Here is a 14,720-nt window from a genome sequence, read left to right as displayed (position 1 = left end):
ATCAAATTGCTACATCCCCTTTTCCCCACTCTCCTATTAATAACATTTTACATTTGGATGGTACATTTGTTACCATTGATGTTCAAATATTGACGCATTGCTTCTAACCATGGTCAATGATTTTCCTTGTGGTTTACATTTTGGATTGTCCCTTTTTATAAATTTTGATGAAATTTGAAGTGGCCTGTATCCATTATTGCCAGATCATGGAGAATCTTTCCTTTATTATTATTTTTTACTCATCGTATTTTTTGTCTTTATTTATTTTTTTAATATTACATTAAAAAATATGAGGTCCCCATATACTCCTTACCCCCCTCACCCCCCTCACCCCACTCCTCCCCCCATAACAACAACCTCCTCATTATCATGAGACATTCATTGAACTTGGTGATTACATCTCTGAGCACTGCTGCAACTCATGGTCAATGGTCCATACCATAGCCCACACCATAGCCCACATTCTCACACAGTCCACCCAGTGGGCCATGGGAGGACATACAATGTCCAGTAACTGTACCTGCAGCACCACCTAAGACAACCCCAATCCCCTAAAATGCCCCTACATCACATCTCTTCCTCCCATTCCCTACCCCCAGCAGCTAACATGGCCACTTTCTCCACACCAATACCACATTTTCTTCGATTACTAATCACAATAATCCATGATTAGAATATCAGTGTTCACTCTAATCCATACACTATTCCTCCATCTGTGGACCTTAGAATAATTGTGTCCACTCCACATCTATATCAAGAGGAGGCTTAGATTCCACATGGTAGCTGGATGCAATTCTCCTGCTTTCAGTTATAGGCATTCTTGGCTCCCTGGTGTGGTGATTGACCTTCTTCACATCCATGGTAGCTGAGTGGGGTAAGTCCAATAAACCAGAGTTTAGGAGTTGCAAGTCTGTTGAGGCTCAGGGTCTGGCTATCCCGTGGTCAGCCCAGGGATTCAGGTCCCCTGGGTACACTAAACCCCAGCACCAACTACAGTTCTGGTAAAAGTAACAGGAGAGGCTTGTGGACAAAGATCCCATCTGAGTCCAACTCCATCACACAGAAACACAAACTCCAAAGTAGGGCCAACTGACAAGGAACTGAACTCCATCTGCCATGACCATAGCACCTGTGGGTCTCTGTAGCCCTCAGAAGAACCAATAAATGGGGTTGTATCTACTTTTCTGTCTCTGGGACTCTGCTGAGGTTTGCATAATGGCAACCCCTCTGATAACCTCCTGGCTCTTTTTGGAGACTCAAAACCATATGAACTCTTTTGTCCTTTCCATTTCCCCCTTTTCTTCAGATCAAAAAGCATTTTTAACTCTTGGTATTATATGTAGTCTGAGATATTCTGCTGGTCTGAGTTAACCCTTTTATTCAAGGTCATTTTCTAATTACATCATCAGCTGATACTTGGTAGTAATCCCTCAGCATCAGGGAGGGTCTTCCCCAGGAGTCATGTCCCACACTGGGGAGAACGCAATGCATTTACATGCTGAGTTTGGCTTCGAGACTGGCCACAGTTGAGCAACACGGAAGCTTTCAGGAGGTAACTCTTAGGCACCCTGCAGCTCTAGGCCTTGTTCTTATTTCAGGTGCACAGACTTACAAGCATAGTAACTAGTATCAAGGGCTCATTGTTGGACCATCATTCTTTTTTGGTCTTTGCCCTTGCACTTGGGGGATTGTTGTTTTCCTTTAGAGACTGTGATAAAGCTCCCCTGGCTAGGAACTCAGCATTCCCTCAGTTGTTGTTTTTAATTGTAACCACTATGAAAATATCCAAACATTTTTATGAACCGTGGATATATGCCCTGGAGAACTCCCTGCCAACCATGTATCCCCTCTCAGTAATATCCCATACCAGCATTCCTCCCCTGCCATTGTTCAACCTCTCTGTGATCCAAAACTTCTTCAAAAATGAAGCCCAATATATTGCCAGGTTCCATTAATAGAAAAATGGAATATAGTGATGAGTTTAAATGTTAGATATAGAATACATATTAATTCAGAAAAATTAAGGTAAAAATAAATCTATGGTTTTAAATATATTCTCACAGCTTTCCACAGTCAGTTTTAGAGTATTTTCATCACCTCAATAAGAAATACTATACCCTTTAGTTCTCAACTCCATATCCTTTCCCTTACCTGAGCCCCAAGCAGCCAACAATCTATTTTCCAACTCTATAGATTTTCCTGTTCTGGACATTTCATATGAATAGAATCATATAACATGGGGTGTTTTGACACTGGCTCATTTCACTTAGCCTGTTTTCAAGACCCATCAGTAGTACTGTATTAGTACTTCATCCCTTTTTTAAAGGCTGACTAATATTCCATTGTATGGATATACCACCTTTTCTGTATCCATTTTTCAGTTGATGAGTATTTGGATTGTTTCCACCTTTTGGCTCTTACGGGTAATTTGCTAATAATAATTGTACACAAGTTTTTGTGTGGACATATGTTTTCATTTCTCTTGGGTATAAACCTGTTGGGGAAAAACGGCATTCACTGGGGCACAGAGAATGATATGACCACAGGTAGAAATTTATTGAGAAGTTCTTCCAATGGAGGGTGTTTGAAAAACATACCTCAGTCCCCCCACCAGTATGGTGGGGGTCTGAAGAGAGACTTCAGCCCACTCCTGGAAGGGGAGGATTTGAATTTATACAGAACTTTCCTTGGTGGGGAAATGATAGTTGTCGGGAGGGTGTTGAGTGTCCAAGTGAATGGCAGGGACCAATAGGACATCCTAGTGGTAAAAATTTTCCCTGATAATGACTAGAGGATAGTGGGTTAGGGAGTTATGGTTTCTTGGATTGCTGCAAGAGCAGATGTTTCTTTGATCTGTAGGGATTAAGAGTTTCTTTATCTCCATCTGATGTGCAGATATGGAAGGTTTCCATTTCCCTTTATTCCCGTCTCTACGTGGTTTCTTTGTCTAACTGTTGGGGAAGGGCTGTGCTCTTAGACATGTAGCCTTATGGGGCTTTGGGTTAGTCTTTGCCCAATGCATATCAGGGGAAACTGAGCTACATCTTGTTAATTTTTGCACACCTCTAACATTCCTCTTTGTTTAAATATATATATATATATTGGAGAATGTGGGTATTGGGGTATAAGGTACTGGGAAGGATAGGAGGATGACGGAATTTGGGGTATCAGCTCAATTCTGGCTACTTCCTGGTGTCAAGGAGTTGAGAAAATAAGTTTCCTTCCATCCTGTACAGTGGACTGTGGTTTCAGGTCCTGCAGGGGTTGATATCATTCATGCAGCAGAAAGATGCCATTTATGTATTCTGGGTTGTTGACTGTATGATTCAGTGTATGAATCAGACAAGATGATCATGGGTGACATCTTGGATGGCTGTCTGGATAAACTGAATTATTGCATGGAAGATGTGTGGACCTGCTGATAGTTATAATTGAGGTAAGGACAGGAATTCACCATGAAATTTAGAGTGAGCAGTAAGGTCATCCCTTCCAGGGGTTTGAAGAGAAGGAATAATAAGATTATACATTCAGCATTGAACATTAATGGCATTAATAGCTGAGAGTGAAATTACAGGATTTGATGGGCTTATACACATAGAGTTCTAGCTGGAATAAAAGACTTTAGATTATTAAATGTGGTTTCATAATACTGTTTTTGAGTAATTTTTTCTCATGCATTTAAGTTTCCCAACCAGTAGAGCTGCATAGACCAGTATGTTGATCAAAATGACCACATTTCCCCCAATTTATATAGTTTGAAGTATAGGCAACAACAAGTTACTATTACTTTCCTTTTGTGCTTGGCGCAGCTGAAACTTTAACTCCTAGGTTAAACTTAGTCTATTTTTTGTAAGGATCTGGTCACAAGAGTCCCTTGCAGTGTCTGCAGTACAGAAATCATACCATGCCCCTTCTGAGAATGAGAGGGAACGATGTAACTCACTTGCCATTGTGCTACTGGAGTCTGTGCTCAGCCAGTATGTTTCATCCAGTGAAGTATATCATATTGTGTGAGATCAAATAGAGAGAGAGAAAAATATAAAGATCCTGGAAATAGATATTCCTGCAGTAATGTTCCCAAATGGGCAAGAAGAGAGAGAAGTTATCTGATCTAGGGTGTAAGTAGACCTAGAGAGCAGAATGATCTGTTTATCATTAGGAAAATGGAAAGAAGGCTGGATATTTTTGGGCAGAAGAACTTGTGAAATATTCTTTCTGCTTCTAGTTCCTTGGTGAAAACTGAGGCATTTTCATTAGCTGAAAGTTAATTACCTTTCCTTTTTAACAATCATAAGCTGTAAAAATTATTTAAAATGATTCTATTCAAGGTGTGACTCTTAAAAACGCTAAGCATAACCCCATTTGGTATAAGTTGTTGGAATGAGAACAAAACAAATTTATTGAGAGTATTTAGAAATCAAAAGTATGATCTGTATTCTTAGACAAGCTGAATAGTTTAAAGTTGCAAATCCTTGCAAAATTAATGTACAGATTTAGGAAATTGTAACTTTCTATACTTGAATGGATGAAATCTAAAATTAAGTTAGAAGAATAAAACCAGGAAATGTTAAGCTAGTTAATAAAAATATTAGCGTAGATTTGAGAAGAAATATCCCCCAGATATTTAAATTCAGTTTAAAGATCTAATTACAAAACTCTCAATTTTCAAACAAATCATCAGAGAGCAATGTAAGAGCCTTTAAAACACAGTGTGTTATATCTGTGTAGACACTTTATACAAATATACAATATTTATATATGTAAAGATTAAATATGAATGATTGATGGATCTTTCAGCACATTGATGGTTGTTTTGAAAAGTCACAAAATTTCAAAAACATATTAAAATTTTACTTGAAACAAAATAAAACTATAACACAAAAAGAATGCAGGAAAATCTTTGGATGAATGGGGATTTTGCAAACACAATGAGATCACTATTTCAAGTTCTCAAAAACATTAAGGAAATTAGGAAATTTCCAAACTTGTATATGTGCAAATTTGATTGAAAATCACACTATCCATAAACATCCAATTTTAGAAATCTCATAAATCATTGCCAAAGATTCATGGAGACAAAGAGGGTATGATATCCAGATAGCTCAGTGAAGAATGAAAACACAATATTATACTAGTAAGTATCAACAACATTTCAACCTCATTGATAAAGAAAGAACTTAAGAATTAAAAGTAATAGGATACCAAGAATATTCATAGAGGAAATAATAACAGCAAAAGAATATGAATAAATGAAAAAATTTCAAAGCCATTTATTTAAAAAACAAAATTTAAATCAAAAGAGTGGCATTATTATATGTATTGGCAGAAATTAAGAGCAAAATAAATGATGTTAATAGTGTAAATGGGTAAAATATTTGAGAAATATCTAGGTTATAGTATTAATAGCTTAATATTTTATGCCCTTCAGAAGTGAAGTCCCACTCTAAACCTGAGGGAATATATGTATATATGAAATTTAGCAAGAAATTATAAACCATAAAAAGCAGGAAACACCCGGAAACTCAAACATAGAAGTGCATGAAGTCTTTTTAAACAGAAAAGTCAATATCAAATTTGGATTTCTCAAGTTAGCAAAGTTAACACAGTATATTTGGGTAATGAGTAATTTTTTCTTATTTACTATAATAATGCACATTTTCTACAGAGATAACACATTGATTTATCATAAATTCAATAATTTGAGAAAGTGTGTATTCTCCCTGCAGACTCTCCCATGAGCCCTGTGATGCCACCACCAGGGCCCAGTAGTCAGCAAAGGCTTCTCTTCCAGGAGGGCTTTAGAACCTTCCATTGTCTCTTCATCCTTGGAGGTCCCTCTGACTTCAGCTGAATTTCCTGTGCTGAGGGGTGATGGCTAACCCTGGCCTGTGTCCTGGAATGTTCTCCCTGTTGCAGACTGGGCTTGGGGTCCTGGGAGCACATTCCCCTCTTCCTTATCCATCTTGGCTTTCTTCTCCAGAAACGTGGCATTTAACCTGCTCCTTGCTCAAGGGCCCTTGGCCAAGTTCATGCTACTTCTCTCCAGGGGAGCCCCTTTAGGCTGCTTGGAGGAGATGTGAGGTAGAGACTTGCTTTCTGCCTTCAGAGAGGAGGACTCAGGGTGTCTGTCCACAGCACCTGCAGCCCAAGCTGTGTCCAGGTGGTCATCGTCAGATGCAGCACGCAGTGCGGGTAGCACACCTGGCTAATGCCCCAAAGGATAAAGTCCCTCTAGTCCCCTATGCTGAGTCCCCCATGCTCGTGTGTGTGTGGGGGCGGGGGGGGGGGCCCATGCATACACATGTGTATTTATACAAAGGATAAGGAAACCTTGAGAATCTCACAGAGGCGATTGATTTAGGTAACTCTTACCAGCTCCCCTGTGTGCTGGCTGCATTCTTTTTTTATAGTTGCAAACAGTATTTTTTTTAAAAGATTTATTTATTTATCTATTTATTTATTGCTATCTCGTTTTCCCCCACCCCAGTTGTCTATTCTTTGTGTCTATTTGCTGAGTATTCTTCTTTGTCCACTTCTGTTGTTGTCAGTGGCACAGGAATCTGTGTTTCTTTTTGTTGTGTCATCTTGTTGCATCAGCTCTCCATGTATGCAGTGCCATCCCTGGACAGGCTGAACTTTCCTTTGCGCTGGGCGGCTCTCCTTATGGGGCGCACTCCTTGTACGTGGGTTTACCCTACGCGGGGACACCCCTAGGTGGCACGGCACTCCTTGAATGCATCAGCACTGTGCATGAGCCAGCTCCACACGGGTCAAGGAAGCCAGGGGATTGAACCGCAGACCTCCCATGTGGTAGATGGATGCCCTAACCACTGTGCCAAGTCCGCTTCCCTGGCTGCATTCTTAATAGAATTTCTGATCTATTCTTGTGTCATCTGAATGGTCACCACCAGCAAGTCCAAGAAACAGTCTCTCCAAGACTGTAAACTGGTATCCAAGTAACTAAAACCACTCTGCTGTCAGTTACTACTTTTGTCTCCTTTAGCGCTTTCACCTGTGGACTTGCGCTTTTTAGATTTAGTACCTGGCTTTTGAGTACATCAGCCTTCAGGACTTTTTGTTTCCCAGCAATAAGCTCTTTCATTTTAGAAACTGGAAAAAAACTTTTGTGTAAGATTTCTTGAATTCACTGTGAGAATTCAATTACACTTTGATGACATCTGTGATAGTTTTACAAAGAATGAACAAAATACCATTTCATCACTCAATAATTGCAACTCATTTAAACAAATCCTGAATAATACTCAACTTAAAAGTACAAAGTATAAGCCAATGTACTGTTTCTCACGAGTACCAGTCAACTGTGTAGTGTCAGTTATGCTTCTAAGGAAACTACAGCCTTTCCAGACGTAAATTTAGAAAAGTGTATGAGATCCACACTCTATCCTCCACTTCCAAGAAATCTCCCTCTCCTGCACCAGTTGGAATATAAGCTTTTTACAGACTCATAGAGCTACAAAATTTTCCCTTAACATCTGTATTCAAAAAAATCTAGAAGAATTAATCTATTATCTACAAATACACATGTGATAAATAGAATTATCAGAATATAGATAGTTAAGATCATTGTGTAAGATTAGAATGTAATGATGAATGATATAGTAAAATCTGTGTAAATAAATATTAAAACTTCTACCTGAATCATAGACTAAAAGTGAAGTGCCTGATTAAATCAATAAAATCATTTACAGAAATGCCACAAAATATTGGTAACATTTTCATATGGCAATCCCACAGATTTTATAAAAGCAAACTTTTGAAATCCTGATAGGTACATCCAACCATAATCCACTATATATCATATTGAATGCAGTTTCATATGAAATGATGTCATATGATTTCTTCTGATTGTAAAAAACATTATAAATATAATAATTTCCTTTGTGTATTGCTTACATATTTAGAAGCATGAGTTCACAAATCCAGTCTACCGCAAGTTTTTGAACTTAAAATAGAGGAGATGATTTCCCTAGAACATACGCTGAGAATTCTATAATGCACATAAACGAAAGTAAAATATTGTGGGAATTTTGGCCATAAAATGGAATGTTAATTTAATGATTTTTTTCCAAAATACCCTCCCTGTGTGAATATGATGATAATGATGATGATGATGATAAGGATGATATTGTGAATGGGACAATGATGATGTAATTTTAGTGTGTAGGAAGAACATTTCCAAACTTTTGATTTTCAAATTCGTTTCTAAAATGCCACGATGGGCAAGAATCTTAACTGCCAGTCTTTTCTGAGAAAGCATTGTTATTTCTCAATTCAACCTAATCTTTCTCTCGTGTAAAAGCAGTGCATGGAGGCCTAAACACCCTTCTCAATTCCGAGCATTGGTAGAAGGAACTCCAGAAATGGCTTGATAAAATTTTCCTTCCAGTTCACGGAAGACCTGCTGAATCTTTGAGGGAGACAAACTGACATGGGGATTTATTATACTGTGAAAACTACCTGAGCATCTGAAAAAGGATCCAGAGAGACTTACATCACTGGGTCTTGCCTCAAACTATTGGAGGTGTCACAGTAAAATTGCTGAATAGAGCTCCACACAGTAGAGGGAGAACCTCAGAATCTTCAGTTTTATTCTCCATTTTCTGGACAGTCACCTGTGGCTTGGGAGTGTTAGAGCATCCAGGGTAAAAGGAGGAGTCTAGAGGAATTGTCCTGAAGATACCTTTCAGTCAGCCAAGGCTGCAGTTGGATGTGACAAGGGTCCATCAGTGTCTACTTGCTTCATAGAGCAGTGAATGATGCTGGGTATTCTGTCTGAAAATACTGGGGTTACGCACATCACAGGACAAAAGTACTCAGAAGCAGAAAGTGGAAATACAGTTTTCCCTGGCTCAGACTGAATGAGGGTCTTCAGCTTGATCTCAGTGAATCTAACACTGATTTCATCAGCAGTGAAACAACCAAAGCATTTAAGACAAGCCCAGTGACTTATATGGGGTGAATGAACAAAGTATTGTTTCACTAACTGAAGTCACTTCAAAGTGGAGGTGGCAGTAAACATAGCAGACTTGTGAAAACCCAGCAACCTAACCAGTGTCTCAAGCAGAAGCCTGTGGAGTCCAGAGAAGTCATTGAACTAGGTGGTCCTCTCTCTAACCCTACCAAGTTAGGCAAATGTAACCTAGCACCCATAGGCCACCCAGGGGGAAAGTAGAGATGGAAAAGAAGAATACATCAATTTTACCACAGATATGAAAACATTAATGTTGTATGAGGTGGAGTAGCCCTTTAAAATTTTCTTTTCCATCTGGCTTTTGTGGGACAGGACTACAGGAGCAAAATAATGGAGGGGACTACATGGTGGCCACATCTATTGTTGATTACTTTCTTTTTTTCTTTCTTTCACAAAAAGAAATTTGTATTTGGTTAAAATACAAACTTATCTAGCTGGGAATTGTCTCATTCAAATAGTTTTATATTTATGATCACATGAAATATTGGCAACTGCTACCACAGGAAGAAGAAGTAGAAAACTATGCTCACTGGCCTTGGATAGTGTCAGAAAGCATCTTTTTGTTTGAATTTTTGAAAAATATATCCCAGAATAAATGACAGTCCCAGCAATGTTTTCCACATGAATGTGGAGTTAAAAGGTTCAGTAAACATACAGATAGGATTTTCCAGACTGAGATTTTTTAAAATTGAATATGACACTGTTGAAATCTTGGGGAGACTGAGCATGACTTGCATGCAAATCCATTCTATAGGAAACAAACAAGTGTGCTTGAATCCCACATTCCCAAATCAAGCAAACAAACCAAGCTACCCCTTTTATAGAGGCTGAGTTCACAATACAAATTTTAAAATCACATAAGTAAATGATTTACTATGTGAGATAATCAGTAGATTTAACAACCAGGAGTCTTAAAACACTTAAAATTTGTATAATGGTTTATTCCAAAAGAATCCATTAAGCAAATTAAAAGTAAGTAATTCATGGAGAGAACAAAATCACAAATAGAAAAAAGAAAATTATGAAAAATAATTTATATGGCTGAAAATCATTGAAATTCACCATCTATAATTGAAAAAAAGAATTATATCTACTTAAAATTCTACTGAAGAGAGTCTCACAATTAAAAATTACAAACTATTTTATAGTTTTCATGAGACATGTCTGTACATTATTTTTTAGATTTATACCAAATGTTTCATCTCCTTTTGATTAACTGTAATGATAACATATTTTTAATTTCAGTTTCCACATGCTCCTTGCTAGTATATAGAAAGACAAGTGATTTTTGTATGTTGATCTTATACATTGCCATCCTTTTTAAGCTATTAGTTCTAGTAGATTTTTTGCAGATTCATTGGGATTTTCTACGAAGACTACCATGTCATGTGCAAACAAATACAATTTATTTCTTCTTTTCTGATCAGTATGTATTTTATTTTCTTTCCTTACCTTCTTGCACTGGATTGAACTTGAGGATTTTGTCAAATAAGTGTGGTGGGAGTGGAGATGCTTGCCTTGTTCCCAGTCTTAGGAAGGAAGCATTCACTCTTCCACCATTCAACATGAGTTTAGCTGTAAGTTTTTTTTGTTTGTTTGTTTTGTTTTGTTTTGGTCAATGCTGTCTATCAAGTTAAGGAAGTTACCTTCTATTTCTAGATTTCTACAATGAATGGGTGTTGAATTTTCTGAAATGCTTTCTCCTCTATCAATTGATAGGATCATGTGATTTTTCCCCTTGTCCTGTTCCTATGTGAATACAAATACTGATTTAGAATATTCAGTCAGCTTTGCATACCTGGAATAAATATCTCTTAGTGATGGTATATAATTCTTTTTATATGTTGTTAGATTCAGTTTGATAATATTAAGGTCTTTTGCTTAAATAGTCATGAGGGATTTTGGACTATTGCTTTTCCTTTTTATATTGTATTGTTTGGTTTTGGTTTTGGGATAAAGGTGAACTTTTAAAATGAGTTGAGCAATATTCACTTCCCTTAATTTTTTGGAAGAGAGTGTGTATAAATTAGCAATAATTGCTTTCTAAAGGTTCATATAATTCTCCATTGAAACCACCTTGGCTTGGTGATTCTTTTTTGGGGGTTTTTAAATTATATATACAAGTTCTTTAATAAATATGGAGCTATATAAAATGATCTACTTCATATTTTTGGAGCTGTGGAATGCTGCATTTTTGAGGAGTTGGTTCATTTCTGCTAAGTAGACAAATTTATGCGTGTAGAGTTTTTCATAGCATTATTATTATTATTTATGTTTCCTAAGAGGTTTTTTTAATTTCTCTCCCCTTCCACCCCTCCCCCCCACCCCAGTTGTCTGTTCTCTGTGTCCATTTGCTGCGTCTTCTTCTTTGTCCACTTCTTTGTTGTCAGCAGAATGGGAATCTGTGTTTCTTTTTGTTGCATTATCTTGTTGTGTCAGCTCTCCTTGTGGGTGGCACCATTCTTAGGCAGGCTGCACTTTCTTTCACGGTTGGTGGCTCTCCTAATGGGATGCAATCCTTCCACATGGGGCTCCCCTACATGGGGGACACCCCCACATGGCACAGCACTCCTTGCACTCATCAGCACTGCGCATGGGCCAGCTCCACATGGGTCAAAGAGACCCAGGGTTTGAACTGCGGACCTCCCATATGGTAGATGGACACCCTAACCACTGGGCCAAGTCCACTTTCCGCATAGCATTATCTTTTTGAGGTCTGTAGAGTCCATAGTGATAGCCCCAGTTTCCTTCTTGATATTGGTAATGTACTTTCTCTTCTTTTTCGCTAGAGATTTTGCCAATGTTTTTGATATTTGTGAAGAATCAGTTTTTTGTTTCATTGATTGGTATTACCTTTTTTTTTTTTAAGGAACTAGCAACACAAGGTCAGCTTGTGTTGTATTGGTTTATTGATACAGTCTAAAAAACAAAATAAAAACAGTACACACTTCCCCAAACAAAACTCTCAATCACATAGCTAACTTCATCATTATTGCTTAAAACTGACATCTTGAAAACTGGCAACTAGCATGCTTTCCAATATGAGCCTAGCGTGTCCCACTGTCTCTGTGAGACACATACTACAGGGGGCCACTTTAGTGGATGGGATAAAGTAGGAAGTGTAAAGGAAAAATTATTTACTAATTCTCTCTTTTCATTTTTCAAAACGTGAGATATATAAAGGTGAAAATATCATTGCCGGATATTTTCACCTAGTCTCTCCCCTCAACAAAATTAAAAACAAAACCTGGAAGAAGTATTAGATCTTGGAGGGTTTTTCAACTAGGTAGGTACAGTCATGATAAAGAATATATACCCTGCCATCAATGGAAAAAACCATAGGCAAAAATAAATGAAACAAAATGTAACAGTCATAAAAGCCAGAAATCTTCAAACTTACTAAACTAAAATGATTTTTAATGATTCTGATCTAAACAATACTGTATTGTCTTCCATTTGCTCAACTTTCAGTCTACAAGAGTCATTTCTCCAGCTTGAGTTTTTATTATTCTGAATATGTATTACTCTAAGATAATACCTAATTACTTAACCTGCCACGATGGTCAATGGTTACAGCACAAGTTTACATATTGTATATGATGTGTACATAGATATCCATCTTCCCATCCCATGATTACATCTTTAAATTATAGATTTGAAAGGACTTTTTTCTCCAATGCTAACAAAATCAGGGCTTCTCAGCTGAACAGCACCTCACAACTGCTTTAATCCTCCCTCTTTGAAACATAAAGAGTTCTGCTATTTATTTTGTAATATAAGAGCTTTCTCAGTGACTCTCAATCAAAGTGGAAAACTGCTTGAGTAGCATTTGCTCCTATGTAATCTCTGCTGAATTTTGATCCCAAAGTCTAAGGAGAAACCACATAGCATAAATGTTTATGCTTCACATGGCCCACTATGTCCATTTTTGTTTTGTAGTCCAGTTTTTCTGGGAATGAAACTACACTGCAGTTAGCGGATAATGGCTGGATTTGGGTGCTTGCACTTGTTTCTTCTGCTTCCCTAAAAAATTTTTCATATTTGTCCGGGTGTGGAGGTCTCTCAGGTAGTAGGTAATAATAACGTGTTCAACAAACCTTCTTCCCATTTTCAATAATGTGCAGAATGCAGGGGACCTTACTGGCAGATGCTTCACTGTCTTTGCAGGGCTTTGCTACTGATGTATTGGGGTCAGGGATAAAACTCTGAGTAGGGGAATGACCCCATTGAGGTAAGTTGGTAGGCTTTTAGGGCTTGGTGTCTAGGAGTCAGTCCTTGATAAAGGTTTTCTGGGTGGTACTTTGGGAGGCCTGTCTTCATCACTGTAGGTGTTAGAAGTCACTTCTGCTGCCCACCTCCTATCATCTGGTTTTACTGGCCTAGGAGGTAGGGAACCCTGGGGGAAACCTCAGGGTTGTCTTCATTGGAATTTGGAGAAGCTCTGTGTAAATAGCTGGACATCCGCATGGCTGTCTTGTTAAAGGCCCAGCTGGTCCCGAATGAGATCTTCTTAATTATCGGGGTTTGAGATGGAGGATTTGAAGTTTGGACACATCCATTTTGGTACCATGCATGATGGAGATCTTTTGCTGCAGAAACAGCTGGAGGATCAAAATATACATAATTGATGTGTCCACACCCACGGGAAGCTTAGCCTGCCAGGAACTCCGTATTTGAAGTCAGGAAGTGTAGGCTTCTAAAAGGAAGTCTGTATCTGAGCTAGTTAGGAATTCTACCTCACAGTCTGTCTCATCCAGAGAGAGGTCTTCAGAGATTGGCAGTGGCAGAAGGGGCCTGGAACCCCGTTCACAAAGAAGGTACACAGGGGAAAAAGGAAGGTGAGTTTTTTATGGGTGTTAGGGGAGGGGTGGAAGCACAAACCCCATTTACCCAAAGTTTCTTAAAACCACACGCAGCTTGATCCCCTTCATGCTGTCCCAAGGATTCACTTGGAGGAATAATAAGAGGGTCAAGCTAGACTTCTGAGGTGGACCGTTTTCTGCAAAGTGACCATCCGCTGGAGCAGATTTTGAAGTGCGCCCAAAAGACGGCAGGTGCGCCGCAGCAGTGGAGTTCAGATTGTAGGCCGTGGTTACGGGGTCAATGTTGAAAAAGTTCTTACCAAACTCACTGCGACTTCCCCAGCAGGTCTTTGTACTGCCCAGGGCTTGGCCAGTATGTAGAAATCCAGGTTTTAATGGGACTCTGATCTCCTGAGCCGCAGCTCCTGCTGTTGACATTGTGCTGTATTCTGGGATGACTCCAAATTGTGAAGCCCGAGGACTTTGAGTCAAGCAGGAGCTTTCATTCCTAGGGCCTGCCTTCATCGCCGAGGGACTGAGCAGGGACCCCGAGGCTGACTGCGACCCTGAGCTTCAGGCAGCTCCCCCCAAAGCTTCTAAGCACGGTTTACGGGCACGCGGTGGAGAACAGGGACACACAGCCCCAATTTAGGAAAAAAGAGGAAAAGCAAACAAAACCAGAATTCCTCGGTCACGGAGAGGAGTCCACGGCGCCTGGGGAAGGGCCCTGGCGGGAGACCATGGCCAGCGAGAGGAACAGAAGGCAGGCGCCGGCGCCCCTCGGCGCGACCCTAGGCCCGCACCCTTAGAAGCCCCCGTCCTGGCGCCTGGGAGGCAGCCAACCCCCTAAGCCCCCAGTATTATCTATTATTTGTTTTCAATTTCATTGATTTCTACTCTTTCTTATTTCCATCCCTCTGATTGCT

General features: G+C 39.1%; 1 pseudogene; it reads right to left on the bottom strand.

Annotated features, from left to right (window-relative positions):
* Positions 1 to 12,861: 12,861 nt before the first annotated feature.
* On the bottom strand, positions 12,862 to 14,232 carry LOC101414192 (ERBB receptor feedback inhibitor 1 pseudogene; annotated as a pseudogene).
* Between the last annotated feature and the right edge of the window lie 488 nt (positions 14,233 to 14,720).

This window comes from Dasypus novemcinctus, chromosome 22 (assembly GCF_030445035.2).
Source record: "Dasypus novemcinctus isolate mDasNov1 chromosome 22, mDasNov1.1.hap2, whole genome shotgun sequence".
NCBI classification, from domain to species: Eukaryota; Metazoa; Chordata; class Mammalia; order Cingulata; family Dasypodidae; genus Dasypus; species Dasypus novemcinctus.
The sequence above is the reverse complement of the archived record's forward strand: the minus strand, read 5'-3'. Positions and strand labels throughout refer to the sequence as shown.